The following is a 7,081-nucleotide window of genomic DNA, read 5'->3' on the forward strand; positions in this document are numbered from 1 at the left end:
TTAAAAAAAGTAAGATTTCATTAAGCTGTGGAAAATTTCGATAAAAATAATAAAATTTAACTACAAGCAAATAATTTTTTTTTTAAACTACGGAAATTTTTTTCTGTGTAGAAACTTCTACTAAAGACTGTCATCCACAATTAAATTACTTGGGTTGCGGCCGATGGCAAGGTATCTTAAAACTTCTTATCGCCGTCTTCTAAATTCTAACTTAGTCCATACAGGGTATATATTAAACACAAAAAAGGCCGATTAAATACGTATATAATTCAGTTTGACAAAATGTTCTATAGAAATAAAATGTTGACAAAATTTTCTATAGAAATAAAATTTTGACAAAATTTTCTATAAAAATAAAATTTTGACAACATTTTCTATAAAAATAAAATTTTGACAAAATTTTCTATAGAAATAAAATTTTGAAAAAATTTTCTATAGAAATAAAATTTTGAAAAAATGTTCTATAGAAATAAAATTTTTGAAAAATATTTCTATAGAATTAAAATTTTGAAAAAAATTTCGATAGGATTAAAATTTTGACAAAATTTTTTATAGAAATAAAATTTTGAAAAAATGTTCTATAGAAATAAAATTTTGATAAAATTTTTTATAGAAATAAAATTTTGACAAAATTTTCAATAGAAATAAAATTTTGACAAAATTTTCTATAGAAATAAAATTTTGTAAAAAATTTCTATAGAAATAAAATTTTTAAAAAAATTTCTATAGAAATAAAATTTTGACAAAATTTTCTATAGAAATAAAATTTTGACAAAATTTTCTACAGAAATAAAATTTTGACAAAATTTTCTTTAGAAATAAAAATTTTTCTATAGAAAAAAAAAATGGACAAAATTTTCTATAGAAATAAAATTTTGGCAAAATTTTCTATAGAAATAAAATTTTGACAAAATTTTCTATAGAAATAAAATTTTGAAAAAATGTTCTATAGAAATAAAATTTTTGAAAAATATTTCTATAGAATTAAAATTTTGAAAAAAATTTCGATAGGATTAAAATTTTGACAAAATTTTTTATAGAAATAAAATTTTGATAAAATTTTTTATAGAAATAAAATTTTGACAAAATTTTCAATAGAAATAAAATTTTGACAAAATTTTCTATAGAAATAAAATTTTGTAAAAAATTTCTATAGAAATAAAATTTTTAAAAAAATTTCTATAGAAATAAAATTTTGACAAAATTTTCTATAGAAATAAAATTTTGACAAAATTTTCTACAGAAATAAAATTTTGACAAAATTTTCTTTAGAAATAAAAATTTTTCTATAGAAAAAAAATTTGGACAAAATTTTCTATAGAAATAAAATTTTGACAAAATTTTCTATAGAAATAAAATTTTGACAAAATTTTCTATAGAAATAAAATTTTGACAAAATTTTCTATAGAAATAAAATGTTGACAACATTTTCTATAGAAATAGAATTTTGAAAAAATTTTGACACAATTTTCTAAAAAAATAAAATTTTGACAAAATTTTCTATAGAAATAAAATTTTGACAAAATTTCCTATAGAAATAAAATTTTGACAAAATTTCCTATAGAAATAAAATGTTGACAAAATTTTGTATAGAAACAAAATTTTGACAAAATTTTCTATAGAAATAAAATTTTGACAAAATTTTCTATAGAAATAAAATTTTGACAAAATTTTCTTTAGAAATATAATTTTGACAAAATTTTCAATAGAAATAAAATTTTGACAAAATTTTCTACAGAAATAAAATTTTGAAAAATATTTCTATAGAAATAAAATTTTGACAAAATTTTCTATAGAAATAAAATTTTGAAAAAATGTTCTATAGAAAAAAAATTTTGACAAAATTTTCTCAGAAATAAAATTTTGACAAAATTTTCTATAGAACTAAAATTTTGACAAAATTTTCTATTGAAATAAAATTTTGAAAAATATTTCTATAGAAATAAAATTTTGACAAAATTTTCTATAGAAATACAATTTTGAAAAATATTTCTATAGAAATAAAATTTTGACAAAATTTTCTATAGAAATAAAATTTTGACAAAATTTTCTATAGAAATAAAATTTTGGCAAAATTTTCTATAGAAAAAAAATTTTGACGAAATTTTCTATAGAAATAAAATTTTGACAACATTTTCTATAGAAATAAAATTTTGAAAAAATGTTCTATTGAAATAAAATTTTTGAAAAATATTTCTATAGAATTAAAATTTTGACAATATTTTCTATAGAAATAAAATTTTGAAAAATATTTCTATAGAAATAAAATTTTGACAAAATTTTCTATAGAAATAAAATTTTGAAAAAAATTTTCTACAGAAATAAAATGTTGACAAATTTTTCTATAGAAATAAAATTTTGACAAAATTTTCTATAGAAATAAAATTTTGAAAAAATTTTCTATAGAAATAAAATTTTGAAAAAATTTTCTATAGAAATAAAATTTTGAAAAAATTTTCTACAGAAATAAAATGTTGACAAATTTTTCTATAGAAATAAAATTTTGACAAAATTTTCGATGGAATTAAAATTTTGAAAAAATTTTCTATAGAAATAAAAATTTGACAAAATTTTCGATAGAATTAAAATTTTGAAAAAATTTTCTATAGAAATAAAATTTTGAAAAAAATTTCTATAGAAATAAAATTTTGACAAAATTTTCTATAGAAATAAAATTTTGACAAAATTTTCCATAGAAATAAAATTTTGACAAAATTTTCTTTAGAAATAAAATTTTGACAAAATTTTCTATAGAAATAAAAACTAAAAATAAAATCAATGAAAAAAAAACTAAAAAAATCAATGATTTTAAAATATTTTTGTTTTAAAGCAGTGAAAAAAAAAAAGTTGGATACAAAAATATACGCATCTAATTGAAGTGTTTTTTATTGCAGGGTATTAAAATACCCAGCTGTATTTGTATTAAATTGGTATAACACCGATTCTACCGGTCCACCGGATATGGAATTTTAGCAAAAAACCACCAGTCCACCGGTTTTGATCAGCGGTTTAACTATTCTCTGAAATGCTTGTGCTTGTTTTCCGGAATAAGTTATCGCCTATCGCGCCGTAATATTTCCCATGTCCAAAATTTCGTACATGATACAACTTCCACAACTTTCATTTTGCACATTCATTGATACATAAAATAAAATGTATTTCAGTATTACATTGTCGTTTAGAATACCTCCCTTTGCAATTTGATTGGTAACTCATTTTACATGAACAATTCAGTAAGCTCCTAAATGTATGCTTACCTCTAGAATTTGTTAATGCTTCATCCCGGAACAGTTCAACAAACTCCTAAATGTATGCTGCTTTCAATGATAATTTTATTCGTATCTTAAACTTAGTTACAGAGAATAAAAATACAAGAGAACGAAACTGTGAAGCGAAACTGAGTCAGTAGGTGGCAGTCATGAGAAAAATTTCTCTAATATCAATCATACAGTTTTTGTTGGCGCTTCTCTCAAATATCATACAGTTTGCGTCGGCGTCATCCAGTTCAGGGGGGTTACTCTGTATTGCGATACGAAAGCAAATGCGATGCGATAGTTAAATGCGTTAAGAGTACAATTCGGTACTCTGTATCACTTGCGCAAACGCTTTCGCAAAGTAAACTGAAAATATGGTAACGCTTTAGCAAAATAAAGCGAAAATATGACAACGCTGGCTGCACAATGTAAACAATAACGAAAATGATAAAAAGAAATGTCAAAAAATTGTAAATAAAAACATTTTAAACAATCTTCCGTTCGGTGCGTGTTCTTTTAAAACTTGCTAATCGTTTATAACAAAAAAGTAATAATTATGGATTCGATAGCGTTATGGTTTGAAGAAAATTAACATGAACGAATTACAAGAAGAATTTTGCGAGATCGGTCAAATATACTCTCCCTAAGTGACCACGGGTAAGAAAATGGAAACTCAAATTATGTGACAAACGTTTTCGAATATTTCATTTTTATAGATTTCGTCTTAATAAAGATGCGTTTATGTATGTATTAAACGCTATTAAAGACGACCTTGTCGTTCCAAATAAATCCACAGCCATTCCAACTCCAATAAAAGTGGCCGCTGCTTTGAAATTGCTTGGACAAGGTGGTTATCTACAAATCGGCCAAGACCATCTTTTAGGACTATCAGAGCAATCTATGTCGCGCTGCTTACAAGAAGTTTGCGAGGTGATTGAACGAATACTTTGTCCCAAGCACATACAATTTGAGGTAACTGCGGAAGAGACCATAAAGTCTACCAAAGTTTGGAACTGACGTTGCTGTGTCTGTAACTTTTTTGGTTTTTCCCTAAAACAATAAACAATTTAGATACAAATATAAAAATTTAATTGTGCTTACTTACATATTTGTTACTTTGCGATTGCTATTTTGTTTGCGCACGATTTTTGCGATCAACGAACGAGTTTGACATACGCTTTCGCATTATAGAGTGCGGTGATGCCAGATTTGCGAAAACTAGATGCGCAAGGTAGATACGAAAACGAATTACTGAGTACCAATTACTAGATTCGCGACAATTTTTCTTACGCATCGCAATACAGAGTAACCCCCCAGTTCTCTGCCGGCTTTACGAAACGTAAGGAAAATAGGACTTAGAACCTACATTGTAGTAACAAATGTTCTTTTTATGCCCACCACCATAGAATGGTGACGGGGGTATAATAAGTTTGTCATTCCGTTTGTAACACATCGAAATATCGATTTCCGACTATATAAAGTATATATATTCTTGCTCAGGGAGAAATTCTAAGACGGTATAAACATGTCCGTCTGTCTGTTGTAATCACGCTACAGCCTTCAATAGTGGCGCTACCGTCCTGAAATTTGGCACAGAATTTGGCCCCCATATAAACCAACCTCCAGATTTGGGGTCTTGGGCTTATAAAAACTGTACTTTTTTATCCAATTTGCCTGAAATTGGAAATCTAGAGGTATGTTAGGACCATAAAAAAGTATACCGAAAATGGTGCCTATCAGTCCATGTTTTGGTATAGCCCCCATATGAACCGATTACCCGCTTTTGCTTCTTGGGCGTGTAGAAAGTGCATTTTCTATCCGATTTGCCTGAAATTGGAAATCTAGAGGTATTCTAGGACCGTAAAGAGGTGTGCCGAAAATGGGGTGTATCGGTCCATGTTTCGATATAGCACCCATATAGACCGATCTCCCAATTTTACTTCTTGGCCTTCTAGAATTTTCGAACCAATTTACCTGAAATTTGAAATCTAGAGGTACTCTAGTGCCCTAAAGATGTGTGCTGAAAATGGTGAGTACCGGTCCATGTTTTTATATAGTCTCCATATAGACCGATCTCCCGATTTTACTTCTTGGGCTTCTGGAATCTGTAGTTTTTACCCAATTTCCCTGAAATTGGAAATGTAGAGATTTTCTAGGAAAATGAAGAGATGTGCCGAAAATGGTGATTATCGGACCATGTTTCGATATAGACCCTATATAGACTGATCTTATTCAATTTGCCTGAAATTGGAAATCTGGAGGTATTCTAGGACCATAAAGAGTTGTGCCGAATGTAGTGAGTATCGGTACAGCCCTCCGATTTGGGGTCTAGATTCTAGAACTACAATTAAATGTTAAATATAGACCGATCTCATTCAATTTGCCTGAAATTGGAAATCTAGAGGTATTCTAGGACCATAAAGAGGTGTGCCGAATGTATTGAGTATCGGTACAGACCTCCGATTTGGGGTCTAGATTCTAGAACTACAATTAAATGTGCTGAATACTGTGTGTACCTTCCATGTTTTGGTATAGTCCCGTTACACCGAACTCCCGATTTTACTTCTTAGGCTTCTAGAATCCGTAGTTTTTTTTCCGATTTGCCACAAATTGAAAATATACTGGCATTTTAGACAAAGTATATATGATTTAGTTTTATCGGTCCATTTGGTAAGGCCTCTATATAGACCGATTTCACTTATTGAGGGTATAGAAGGCGCACTGATCATGAAAATTGCTTGAAACTGAATGCAAAATTTCCAGATTTTACTTCTCGTAATCATTTAAATAATTGGGATGAAAATCTACAGATGTTAGATTTCAAATCAAGGCGTTATATCATCATTTTCTTGCACACTTTCAAGAGATGTTAATGAGTCCTCTAAAACTCAAACAAAAAATGTTTCTTATAAATTCAGAATCTGATTTAGTCTTCATAGGTAAAATCTTTACATTTATCTGTGGGAAGCGTACTGGTGGAACTGATCTGCTACAATTACTTGCAATCGAAATACTAGTTTTATGTTGGCTAGATGTTAAATATTACTTCTTAAAAAAAATATTATTTCTTTAAAATATATGTTTGACATTTGTTGTTTTTATAGAAGATAAATTTACGCCCTCTTGTGTTTTTATTCTCTCTGTTTGTTACGGATGTAGGCTTGCCAGATGGCCAGGATTTGCCTGGATTGTCCCGGAATTTCGTCTCCAGGAAGTGTCCCGAATCTTTCACAAAATTTGACAAAAATCCTGGAATTTCAATTACTTGCAATCGGAATTTCAATTACTTGCAACTGTTAAATATTATTTCTTCAAAAAATATTCTGAAGAAATCATATTGGTTTTAGAAAATGACACAAATATCTTTGTAGAAATATATCCTTTAATATATGCTTTAGTACCTTGCAAAATTAGTTGTGTCTATAATGCAAAATGTTCCGTTAAAAGAAAGAATCGTTTATGAGCGCGAAGCTATAGACTCTAAAACGGAAAAATTTCGACTTTCAAGAATCAGCAACAAAAAAAAACACCCAATGTTTGATATAAAAATGTTCGCTGCCATCTTGGGAGACAGAATTTAGGAATTTCCACTACTGTTTCTTACGTAGTGTTTATGCATTTAAAGTGGTAAACTATGAGCAATTTATTCGTGATAGGGAAAATCGTCCAAATTTATTTAAATTGACAACAGCTGCTAAATTAAAATACGATTTCTTAATTTGTTTTTAAATGTGTCAAATATTACAAATTCCCTTTCGACAGAAGCAATTGAAAAGGATAATAAAAAATAATGCTAATGAATATTTGCTTATATTTAGAAACTTGGG

General features: G+C 27.3%; 2 long non-coding RNA genes across 2 annotated transcripts; one reads left to right on the forward strand and one right to left on the reverse strand.

Moving 5' to 3' along the window:
* The first annotated feature begins 2,868 nt into the window (after positions 1–2,868).
* Positions 2,869–4,340, forward strand: LOC142239356 (uncharacterized). The gene is made up of 2 exons (XR_012723010.1): positions 2,869–3,911; positions 3,971–4,340. It is a non-coding gene; the product is annotated as an uncharacterized LOC142239356 (long non-coding RNA).
* Positions 3,933–4,568, reverse strand: LOC142239355 (uncharacterized). The gene is made up of 2 exons (XR_012723009.1): positions 4,360–4,568; positions 3,933–4,304 (listed from the first exon to the last, which is right to left on the reverse strand). It is a non-coding gene; the product is annotated as an uncharacterized LOC142239355 (long non-coding RNA).
* Between the last annotated feature and the right edge of the window lie 2,513 nt (positions 4,569–7,081).

This window comes from Haematobia irritans, chromosome 5 (assembly GCF_050003625.1).
Source record: "Haematobia irritans isolate KBUSLIRL chromosome 5, ASM5000362v1, whole genome shotgun sequence".
NCBI lineage: Eukaryota > Metazoa > Arthropoda > Insecta > Diptera > Muscidae > Haematobia > Haematobia irritans.